Source organism: Clupea harengus, chromosome 2, assembly GCF_900700415.2.
Source record: "Clupea harengus chromosome 2, Ch_v2.0.2, whole genome shotgun sequence".
NCBI classification, from domain to species: Eukaryota; Metazoa; Chordata; class Actinopteri; order Clupeiformes; family Clupeidae; genus Clupea; species Clupea harengus.
This window is the reverse complement of record NC_045153.1, coordinates 32869780-32882767: the sequence shown is the minus strand read 5'-3', so window position 1 is coordinate 32882767 and position 12988 is coordinate 32869780. Positions and strand designations below refer to the sequence as shown.

General features: G+C 41.0%; 1 protein-coding gene across 3 annotated transcripts in view; it reads right to left on the bottom strand.

Moving 5' to 3' along the window:
- Window positions 1-9408, bottom strand: part of LOC105896584 (LIM domain only protein 7-like) — a 28251-nt gene extending 18843 nt beyond the window's left edge. Inside the window, exon 1 of one of the 3 annotated variants that reach the window (XM_031561488.2) lies at window positions 9178-9408. The gene's annotated coding sequence lies outside the window, so the exon portion shown is untranslated. The remainder of the gene's footprint in view (window positions 1-9177) is intronic. The other 2 variants (XM_031561478.2, XM_031561474.2) reach the window with 2 other exon arrangements.
- Window positions 9409-12988: the final 3580 nt, after the last annotated feature.

Below are 12988 nucleotides of genomic sequence, written 5' to 3'. Positions count from 1 at the left end.
TTAAAACACTAAGAAATGCTTATGTTGCTTTCTGGCAAGTTTTGGGAATGCCCTTTCCTGTTTAACTATGGGAATGCTGAATAATCCTGTTAACTATGGGAATGCTGAATGCAGCAAAGTGGCCCTCAGGTCCATATATACATATAGTGCAATGCTTTACTTTACACAACAATCCTGTAAAACAATCAAATTAATTAGGCTGAGGCCAAGTTTTGGCTACAGTTTAGAATTATAATAAATTATAATTAAACCAACAGTAAGCAGAAATGTGTGACATTTGTGCTGTGCTAAGTTTGGTCTCATTTTCAAATTCATTTTGAGGGTATACTGTCATATGAGGACGGAGAGGAACAGATAGATATGCACTATGTAGCTCTGTGAACATGTAACAAAAGCTTTCGTAGTACAACATTGCCATGAGACACTACGCCTTTAAAAACACCAGTTTTTTTTATCAGAGCAAATGATGCTGTTGTTTGTTTGTAAGGGTTCTGCATGCCTTTGCCTTGCTGGTTTTAGATCAAAATACTGCTACTTTGATCAAAGTCATGAATCTCATCCAGAATCAGCAACTTTCACCTCAGGGTACTCATGGAGAGGATTACGTTCCTCTTTGTCAAATTCCAAAATCCCAGTTAACACCCTACAGTTCAAATTCCAACTTGTGAATGGAGGGCAATTAAGAAATTGTTCATTTTACACAACCCTGATGACAATAATATACGGAAAACCTCTCTGTTAGCACAGCAGAGTAGGCTGCAATGGACTGCTCACTGCAACAAAGTCGGTTTAATGTTTTATTTTATTTTATTAAGGTTTCTTTAGATCTATGGCTAGGCACACCTCATAATGGAAATTGACAACAATAATAAAATGGACAATGGATAACATAGAAAGAGGAAACTAAATTGGACAGAAGATGAAAATGTGTTCTGTTTGAGGAGTATGCGTAAAGAAAAACACATATTGGAAAGCAAATTCAATCCAGCTGTAATGGGACAAAGAAAACGCAGATGTGGGAGAAAAAAATGATCTTGTGTAGAACAACGTAGCCAGATATGCCTTTACTGCTGTGTCTTAAAGGTTCCTAACTGAGGAGTGAAAAGACCCGGAAGTATCCAAGTGGGAAAGGTTCAATGCCTCCTTTTCATCGTTTACGAAAGGAAAGTACCGCCCCACAATTCCTTGCGGCAGCAGCAACAACATACCAATCAACAACCGATCAAAGTGACCCATGTCCAAGTCCTTGAAATGAAATTAAATGAATTCTACTTCACATATTTTTTTGACCTCGATGGAAAACGTCATAAGGTCAAGGAAAGTGATTAGGAAAAGACCATAGGACGGACTATCTGACCACAGCCCTAGTTCATGTGTTTCAACTGCAACATAAAGTTATCTTGTCAGCATACAGTCAGTATTTATATATAACGTTACTTCATTTATTCGGTTGTTGCTGCAAGTTCAATGAAAGCAGTTAGCATTACCTTTGTGTTCACACACAGGCTACTTCGACTACATATAATATGCCAAAAATGCAAACACAGGGTAAGGACCTAGACATTGTTACAGTTCAGTTGCAACAACAGTAGTTTAGTACATTTGTGTGAATGAAATTTCCTTTTCCATACCTTAATAAAATGGCATGATATTATCCATGTGTGTTTAGGCCAACAGTGCAACAGTTCACTCAAAAACATTTTTATTAGCAAACGTACAAGTTTGCGGCAGTATGACATTTTCTGTACTGTACTGATGACTGTACATCTGAAAAAAATGACAGTTTACAGTTCCTTGTTATGTAGCCTGTCTATCAAGCAGAAAATCACATTCATTCTCCGTGAAGCTCTGCTCTTCAAAGCACTTTGAGCTGCATTCTTTTGCATGAAAGGTGCTATATAAATAAAGTTTTATTATTATTATTTACTGTGTCCTCAGTAGTATCAATGAGGAGAACATCTTACCTAATTAAAATAAATCTGGTTTGGTTTAATGACAAAACACAAAACACCCTAGACACTGAAAATCCATTCCCTTCCCACTGGTCCTGCTCTCCAGCGCCAGCGGCAGTGTCTGTGTTGTGTTGTGTTTTGTGTGGAATAACGTGACGCCACAACTAGCCTCACTCAAGGACAACAGAGAGGGAGGGAGGGCGAGCGGGGCAACACCCCCAGTTAAAGTCCTTCTGTGTGGAAACAAACCCACACTCGACCCACGCCAAACTCCCTGCTCCCTACAAACCAATGGGAACATTTTAATAAAAACATGACCCTACAGTGGGGAAATTCAGGGAAACACTCTGCTATATAAGTTGCATAGCATTTCCTATGAAATCCTGGTAACACTACAGCCTTTGGGTTTTCCATTTCTGTCTGAAACTAAATAATGCATTTAGCTGCCAGAATTAATAAAAATGTCCATGAGAGAGGATGACCCGGATCCCCCATCTCTGAAACTTGTTCCTGCACTGCTAGATAGCGGCAAGAAGGCATGAGCGGCTGTTCCAGCCATTTAACCACATCAAGAAGTTGGGCTAAGCAATATTGTGCATATTATACACATTATTCTGCCAAACATGATGCATTTATTCAATGAAAGCATCATTTTTCATAACAGGGAAGGGTCTGGGGCTGCAGTCATTTTCATTTTCAGAATTCATAAGGAAAAGACAATCGCGATGCTAAGAGAATATGACTGCACTTACACTTTAACCTACATAATTATGCAACAATGAATGTTATTGACGTGGGTCTTTAAACATTGCTGCTGCAAGGAATTGTGGGATGGCATTATGACTTTTACTTTAGTAAAGGATGATTCAGTGTACCCTGTGCTAAAGGAGACAAGAATCGAAGCGTTGAAGCACCTCTTATCATGGCTGCCACTTAAATACTTCTGGGTCATTCCGTTCCGTTAGGAACCCACTGGGGGCAGAGCAGGCAATCCACTGGCCTTCTGGGCGGTCCACTGGGGAGTTACATACAAACTGCCCACCATTTTGCCACTTGTTTAAAAAGTTAATCACCAGTGAATGACAAGTCTTTAATTGACCAAGTCATTCTTCACCTTCAGAGCCTTCTAGTGCCAAGAACTGTATATGATTTTTCAAAATAGACTATGCAAAGGATATGATTGAGGAATTGTGTTACAAACCTGGCTAATTTAGTTGTATGTTTTATATACAGCACCAGAGAACACTTTAACCAAGTAGAAAATGAAATACCCATAAGTGGGAAAACTGAAATAGTAAACGAAACGCCCATAAGCAGCGGAACGAGGTAAGGTGAATCGGGCAAAATTGCGGCGCAACAGTGGACATAAGCTGGTACGACCAGGTGGGTGGTGACAGGCCCGTGCTGGAGGAGGGCCCCCTGGGGACAGCTGGTTATGTTAGTCCACAGCAACCATAGATCCATTGGAACCTTGAGATCTAGGATTTCATGATGGGGACTACAATGTCCAGAAACTCCCTAGACCATTAGTCTACTAGGAGCTTCGTAATTAGGCAACATAGTGAAACTCAACTTTCTGTCATACTATTCTAAACGAAAGCACAGGCAATAGGATGGGAAGAAGAAAAAACAAAACAGTGGTTATTGAGAAGCTGTTGCGTTGACTGAAGTATGTATGGCAATGACTTGAACTTGTCCCAGCAGATTACTGGATTGTCAATTTGAACAACTAACTAAACATTCACTTAATAATAGTGTATGGCAGTGAATGAACACACACTCCACACACTCCACCTGGACACACACTCCACACACACTCCACACACTCCATCTGGACACACTCCACACACTCCACTCCACACACACACACTCCACACACTCCATCTGGACACACTCCACACACTCCACACACTCCATCTGGACACACTCCACACACACTCCATCTGGACACACTCCACACACTCCACACACTCCTCACACTCCACACACTCTCAAGTCCAACACAGTTAGTCAAGCTCATTCCATTTCACCTCATCAAGATATTCATTTCACTTGTTAAATTAGGCTCATTGTTTTAGATCATTTCCTATCATCTCAAGGCCCCCCCATCAGCTCCCTGAGGCCCTCCTGTGAAGCTTTTAAAGTGTCCTTGAGCAAGACACTGAACCCCCAAGCGCTCCCGATGTGCAGGTAGAGTAGAGAGTAGCCTCTGTCACCTGTGTATGAATGGGTAGATGTCTGAGGCATTCATCTGTAAGTCGCTTTGAGTGCTGTATGAGTAGAAAAGCACTATATAAATGCAGTCCATTTACCGCCACAGCATATTAGGTTCGTCTTAGGTAGCTATGGTATTTCACATTAGTTGGATTGAAATTATATCCTTTACTTTTTACTTAAAATTCTTCTGGGAGCAAACTGCAGGCTATTATTTAGTACAGTTGATTGATCCAGAACCGCAGCAGAAGCCAATAGGTGAGTGAAAGCCTGTTTAGCTGACCACTGGATCAACGGGAGAGCGTGAACATGAAGATAGCCTGTTTATGTGAGTAACACGAGACTACTGGTGACTATATGTTTAGTTAGGCGGCACGGCGGCTCAGGTGCTTGCACTGCTGCCTCACAGCAAAAAGGTCATGGGTTCGTTTCCCGCATGGGGCGCTGGTGGCTCTGGGGGACAGATCCTCCCCAGACCTTCAGTGCTCTTTTCTGTGTGGAGTTTGCATGTTCTCCCTGTGCTCACAAGGGGTTTCATCCACTAAGAACCCCAACAGAAAAAACATGCAAAAGAACTTTGTCCGTCCCTGACCAAGACAGACGGTTCATCTCACTTGGTTGCCGGGCGCATAAAAGGTGCCCACTGCTCCTGGGGTCCTGGAGGAAGGACAGTCCGGGATGGGAAAAAGCAGAGACTAAATTCACAAACGACCTCAGGTGTGTGTGTGTGTCCTGTGTCGCTTCCATATCCACGTGTGTTGCAGTGTGTGTCGCTTGTGCGAATAAAGTCTGACAATTATATACTAATAATATGGGATATCCCAGAGACAGGGAAATAACCTGATGCGCAAAACGCAAGAGCAGCAGGGTCCAGTAGCCTACACAAATGGGGTGCAATCAATTGCTTGTCAAACTGTCAATGTCAAGTTCTATAACGGTCTGAAGGAGAACATTCAGTGTAAATGGCTGGAACTGTGGCACACTGACATTTGGGTGACTACCTCAAAGGAGAGTTTTTGATCACACCTTGTATGTTTATGTTGATGAATTTGAACACTGGACCAACCTGAATGCAATCTCTGCGTTCCGTCTCGGCCAAGAAAATAGGTATTTAGCAGAAAATGCGCTGGTGGTTGCACGGCATTGCTTCTTCTGCCTTTGTCTAATTAGACTACAGTATGTGGGTAGAAATAGATTCATTTTTTATTATTCTGTTGAACCACAATTCAAAAGCAATGTCTGATTTTCATTAGTTCATTTTCAGTAAATTTGTATTTATTATTACTTTTGTCAGTTTCAAGTTATTTCAGTGACCATTGTGGCTTTTTCGTCCTTTAACGGAAGGGTACCGACAATTTTGTCCACCTCTGTATGTGGGTAGAAATAGCAAGATCATTAGCTATTTCGTATCTACTTCATGGATGACATTCGTTGACTGAGCATTTAATTCAAGTTGGACAAATTAGATTAGACTCTCGGGTCTTTCAAGGGGTTGTAAAACCCTTGGGGGTCGGCGTGGACCCATGGAGAATATTGTGGTATTGTGGGGATTTGTTGTCAATGCTTTTAAAGCTCGAAACTAAAAAGGAAATTAGCAATTTGTAAGGAGAATAAATCTAAAATCTTGCAGCGGCTGCTAATGACACACCTATTAGCAAATGAGGGCTATTCATAAGGTAAGGGAATGGTAAAAATGGTGAAGACAACCTGAGAAAACCCCAATTTCACCAGTATAAACAAGTCTACATGTTGTTTTCATACCGACTGAGGAGCTAAAAGATACTATTGTATAGATCATTTAATGGGCGCTAGCTTTGGAAGCTACATGAACGGTTAGCAGTATGGTAACATGGCTAATGTGTGCTAACATGAGCTTATTAGCTGGCAATTAACTATATTAGTTTGGCATTAGTTATAGACGTATTAGTTTGTTGAAGGTAAACTTCATGAGCTACAAACGTCTGTTTTATAAACCACCAGTTATATTAGCTAGCTAGTTATTTCATAGAAACATCATTCCGGCATTTAAAAAGTTACCTCATCAAGTTTAGTTAGCTAGCAACCAGGTTGCAAGTACAGACAGGTAGATGCATGGACTGAAATCAATAAAATTTTCTCTCAAATCAATTAATTGACATCTGACTGTCTTAGGCTCATTATGGATGGATCCACAAGACCCTTAACCACTCCAGAGAGAAATAATGGGCAATTTTAGGTGAAATTCCATGAACTCTCACTGGTCTGCATAAAAGGGGATAATGCCCCCTCCTCCCTCTTGCAAACAGAAATGGTTGCACATTTGAAGCTCTCGCTCTGCCACAATTCACTCTGGTTTAACTGGAGACCCTGCTGTAACTGTAAGTTAACAGTTTCCCTTACCCAAGAAAAAACATTTGCAGGAAAACTTCGGGACTTTTCAACCTGGGCCTTATTTTCATATCTTTTTGGTTTCAAACATTTATTATCCAGTATTGAATTAGAACACTAAAACCAGCAACTACAAAACTGCTATACAATGGCTATGAGGCAAGCCAGCACATCAAAGTAAACCACTTGTTTTCGCCACTGACAGGCTCAGGTTTGGACCAAAACTAAACAGCTATGCTATACCCTGCCTCACAACAAGCAGGGATAACTTTTGAACTTGAATTTCCTGATTCAATAGTTATCTGGCTTGCTCCTCTCTGGCTCTTCCTTGCTGTCGCTTACTTGAAGTAAGCCAGCCGTTAAATAGGGCAAAACCATTACAGAGAGGGTGGCCAAACCCCCCAACATTATAAAGCAGCTAAAAACATTACTAGAATGAGATATATTCTTTTGAAAAACATTGATCACAGAGTAAGTATTTCATTTAACATAACATAACACATGAAACAGACATAAACAAAAAACACACACAACATTATAAAAATAAAACACCCCTCAATAGAAAATACAGAGGGTGAGCGCATGTATGTATGTATGTGTTTGTCTGGGTGCAAAGTCCTTTCAGTGTGTGATCAGGCAGTCTTTCAACAGTTCTGGAAAACAGGGAGTGTTGAGCTGGTGAAAAGGAGAGATCACCTTTTTCCACAGTATGATAAACACCTTTGTAAGATATCTTAAGTGTCTTGACGGTTTATTGCATGGAATAGCCTTCATTTATCATGTCTACACTACATGATGTCTATAATATATTTCTGATGAATTTCAGGTTATTGAATGGAAAATAAATCAATTTCAGGTTACTGAATGGAAAAATATGTGATTTCTTGTGAGCAAGGAACTCTCTCAGTGTTCTCCGCTCTTAAATCAAATGTCAAATGGGGTGGTTGAATCGTACTGCTCACTGAAAGTGTGTGTGACAAATAGACAACTGAAGTTACATTAAAAATGTTTAAATCCTAGTGTAAATAAAAGAATTGTAGAAATACACTCATCATGTTTGTCAAGTGGTTCTCTAAGCTACAGGTTGGTAAACACACCCAGACAGAAAAAATGTTTTGCCAAACCATTCCATTCAGTCCTGTGTCAAAAATGTTACCTGCCTGTTCTAATAAATAGATCAGCAGAGCACTCTCCACACCTCTCTGTGCAAGAACCATTGGGAACACAATGAAAGGACATAGAACACAAACAGACACCTTCACACAAGTGCTTATACACAGCAGGAGTAAAGGCTCAAGATGAGCACAAGGTATTCAGCTCAAGGCCTATTACAACAGAGCCTATTCGTTGTTGCTAGGGGGTTGGTGGGGAGTGGTGTAGCAACGATCAAACAATGGAGTTAGCTTTGTTTAACCTAAGCCCCATATCTGAGTATATATGGCCATCTGATCTGGCTGCTAATGCAGAATCATCCCGATATTCCACTAGCTAGTCACAGCAGCTAATATCTCATTGCCCACATGTCTGAACTAGGTAAACATAGAACCCCCACCCTCTCACCCAATGAGCTACACAACCTGTGTAGGCCCTGGTCATGTCTAGCCTACACTATCAATGCTATTTTAGAGGTTCTGTCTGCATGTGTGGCGAGACCTTGGCAGACGATACAGAGCGCCAAAGAGGACACCATGCTGCGTGTTTTCATCCTGTCATTCCGATCTACTCCCCCTCTCTACCACTGTGTCCCTCCCATGAATGTTGGTTGCCTTTCTCTTAACAACACCTCGTCATGTAAAACACTAAGAGAAACTAAGTCATCAATCATAAGAATTAAGTTTCTTGCAGCTTAAGTTGGGGTCAATGATGAGCCAACCTGAACGTAACAGTTTGTGGGATAGCCAGATTGGCCTATTATCATAGGTGATATATTTAATCATATAACAAAAGCAACAATCATCACTATCATGAATATTTTGTGTGCTTTTTGAAAATCTTTTGTAAGTACTTTGGACAAAAGCCGGTATACACATTTCACAATGCTGAAGTGATTAATAGGGCCAGGTGTGGCTGCTGGTATGTTCACCTTAATGAATGCGTGATGTCATTTTGACATAATGTCAGAGCCATTGTGGTTTGGATTCAACTCACTACCTCCCAAAGACACACCTGTGAGAACACTAAACAGGTTATTCAAGATGCCATGTCAGTTTCACCTGCTCACACAGAACACGCACATACACACACACACCCCTACATATTTGGATGAGGGAAACACCAAAGACATACCACATAAGACAAGACTAGACCTCAGACCCATTTTGTCTCCAAAAATTGAAACTTTCTGAACACAGATCAGAGCATTTCAACAATACAATACAGGCATGGATTTGAGCCATATTGGTGGTTGTTCTGTCATCTGCCCTGGTAATGTAATAGTAATCAGCAATAGTAATCAGAATGGAACAGGAACAGGAATAGCTCTGTGTACACAGCTCACGGCAAAGCTGCTGAGATTAGTGGTCTTCCAGTTCCATTTACACCAAGTGACTGTTAGCCTTATCCACAATCGGGTGCTACCAGTAGAGCAGACATGGAAGAGATAATATGAAAGTTCTTGTGAACAATAAGGTTCATTCATAGTCACCTGTGTGCACGAATCCCAGGTATTTGAAAAGAAGAGTTGGCCGTCTGTTAGTCCCTTTATTAACAAACCTTTAGGAAGTCATTCACGTTGTCCTGCCGGTAGGAGAAATCCGCCCTCTATGAAGTACAGTTTAGACACTGGATCCAAAGTTCAATCCTCCTCTGAAGGGATGGGTGGGGAGAAATGGATGAGTGTATGCATGGGTGTGTGTAGTTGACTGACACAAAACTGTGTGTAGGTAGACCTGTTCTGAGGACTGCACTGATTCAGTCCCTTCCACCTATGACAATTAATTTCTTTCTGGATAAAGGGAGTGGGGCCAGAACTATGGTGAATGACAGGAAATATGGGCCCTGCCTTAAAATGATATCCAGAATCCAGAATCTGTAGGTAGGTGTACGTGTACGTAGGGGAAAGGGGGTTTAGTTGTCACACTGTTAATTCCAAAGCTAGGGGCACAAACCTGAAATAGCCATATTGTGTGACCCCCCCCCCCCCCCCCCCCCGAGTCAACATATTGTTTACCATTAATCATGGTCAGCCCAAACTGAGGTGAGCATAATCTTCCCAATATTTCTCCCGTCCAAAGTAAAACTATAGCATACAACATTTAATGTAATCAAACTTTTTTGACTATGAGTATTTATATTTTGTACAAACTTCTATGATGAGGTGTTGGTAGTGTGTGATGTGATGCTTTAACCACAGTCTTAGGTTGTACTAGAACGTTGTCACAGCGGCCATGCAGCAAGTTGTCACGTGTGTGTGTTGACTATTCTATGACTATGCTGACTATGTAAACATTACATTGCAAAAGACTCCTCAGATGAATGAATGAATGTTTCCGCCATGTCTAAAGAACACCTCATTCTCATCTGAGGATATCGGATGAATCATCATGAGCTGCCTGTTGGGGAAAGAGATGGAATACTACAGCAGCTCCACAGCGCAGGACCAGGGGGAACCAGTTCTCTCCCTTATATGCCCTGTCGGATGTATGTGTGACACACTGTCTTTTTAATGTTTGCCATGAGGATCTCATTGAGAGCAGAGAGCAGATAAGGATCTTAAAAAGTTGCTTACATTAGTGGTTTCAGAGGGAGGTAGTGAGGTTGAGACTTCATGTCACTTCTTCCAAGATGGGTTGTTTTAATGGATTGTTCATGTGGTGTTGGGCACTGCTATCTTTTAAGCACAATGTGGTGGTCCACTCGATACCCTTCTGCGCACGGACTCTCACTTGAACTTGATGTCCCCCTTTGGAATCCCACAGGTTATACAATCACACTAAGGGCCAATGCTTGGTGCTGACCACCCACACAATCTTTGTCTCCTGAAAGATTGAATCAGATCCTAAAATCACTGTTAAGGTCACAGTGTGTCAAACTTGCCGGTGATTAGGAAGAGGGTCTCCCCTGTTGACACATGGCTACTGTTAGCAATACGGTTGCCCAGGAGTTCCAACGAACTGGTGTTTGACCTTCTGTTCGCTGTTCGAGGGCCTACAGCCGTCTCGGCTGATGAATGGAGCACCAAGCAGCACGCTGATAATGTACTGGACTATGTCAGTGGTTTCAGGTATCACCTCCACCAGCACAATCACAGCGTAGGATGCAGCGCCTGCTTGATCGTAAAGCGGCAGCTTGGTATTTTGAAATGGGAGACTATCATTAATAGTCCAATTCAGGTCCATACACCATTGTTCTGCTTCTCTCCTCCGACCACGGCTATCTAATAAATACACTTGTCTGTCGGGCTGGTAACTCCTGTGTCTCCTCCACGGCTATCTAATAAATACACTTGTCTGTCGGGCTGGTAACTCCTGTGTCTCCTCCACGGCTATCTAATAAATACACTCGTCTGTCGGGCTGGTACGTCCTGTGTCTCCTCCACGACTATCTAATAAATACACTCGTCTGTCGGGCTGGTAACTCCTGTGTCTCCTCCACGACTATCTAATAAATACACTCGTCTGTCGGGCTGGTACCTCCTGTGTCTCCGACCACGACTATCTAATAAATACACTTGTCTGGTACCTCCTGTGTCTGCTCCTTTTACTCAGGACTCTTGAGTTGTAACTCTTAGTGAAGGATGATTGTGTCGAGGCTGACGAGGATGTGAATACACCATCTTGTGAAGTCACTGAGGGACAGGAGCTGATGTTATTGAGCTGGTTGAAACGTTCCCATTTCTTTTTCCAGATGTTCCAGTCGTACTAGTTACTGAACATGCCATGGCTCCACACGCCCCATTAAACAGGATGCCTGTTGGGTGAGTCCCACGAAACAGACTATATTGGGACAAGAGCTTGTGACTACCTGTTTATGCATCTTTTGGTAAACCGGACAAGACTTAACCAGTTTTTGTTGCGGATGACCTAAAGTAAAATGTGGAGCGTGTACATTTGTTAATAAGTTTGATATTTTGAAGGGATATTAGCAAGTCCCTTTGACCAAGCGTGCTGGGAAGCCGTCAGCATTTATCACACCTGAGAAATCAGCCATTCTGATGTTTTGATCCTCCTGCATAGTTGAACACTGGGGCCTCCCACTTCTCTTTATATGGTGGTGAGAGCCAGTTTGCACTGTTATGTGAAGAGTGTGTGTGTGTGTGTGTGTGTGTGTGTGTGTGTGTGTCCCAAATATCTTCACTAAACAACAATAGATGGCTGAGTTTCTGAAGAAAGCTTTTTTTCCTGACAATTTTTAGACCACAATCAAATCAAGTGCTAAGGCTTCAGATACTCAAAGGGTGTACAAAGCCAGATTTATTGCTTCCTTGAATAGCACAACAGTTTTCAATTTCACAAACATAATTGCAAAGAGCTTTCTAATGATGATTTAGCTTTTTTAACATTATTACCTAGGATTAACTAACATTGTATGCTAATGAAATACATAGTGAGGCAACAAATGGCCCTTTTACACCAAGGTAGATATTCCATCATCACTTCACAGCTGCGGTAGTAAATGACCTTATTAACAATATATTTACATTACACTATATTTACATTAACACTACGTCTACACTATATTTACATCAACACTACGTCTACACTATATTTACATTACACTATATTTCTATTCAATTGTTATTTTAATAGTTCAAAAACAAGGGAATTCCAAATTCCAAACTTTTAATGTAATTTCAAATGTCATTTAAATTGGATGTAGTAGTTTCTATGTCTGAATATATAGAATCACTTGGATTTTAAGTGTGCAGGTACAGTTGAAAGATGATCAAACTCAGACAAATAAAAAAAAGCTTCCAGGAAATAAATTTACAAGGTTAATTCTATTTGTAGATTTGTACAATTGTGTTACATAGAGATGTAATTATTCACCTCCCAGTGTATTTGTGCACACTAATGTATTTGCATTGCGTTTGGGAACCATAGCCTTGTGACCCCTGTTTGTTCATAAACTTTCATGAAGACCACTACAATATGGTGCAATATACTTTACTTGTCAAGCCAATACATTTCTATCCAGTGTAAAATACTACAAGTACATACAGAATATATGTAAGTAATTATCAGTACATTTGTATGCTATTACATCCCCCCCCCCCTCCACACACACACACAAAGGTACTTGCATTCTGATCTAGGTGTAACTCCACTCACTCAAAAAAAATGTACAAAAACTGCCTTTACAAGGATGTTCAACACTCTACAAATGATATATGTCAATGATGTAATACTTTTTTTTTTTTTTTTAAAGATGGTGTTATTAAGTATGTCAAACACCCAAAATAATCTCACTTATATTAACATAATTAACATGACAACATCAACTGAATCAACTGCAGT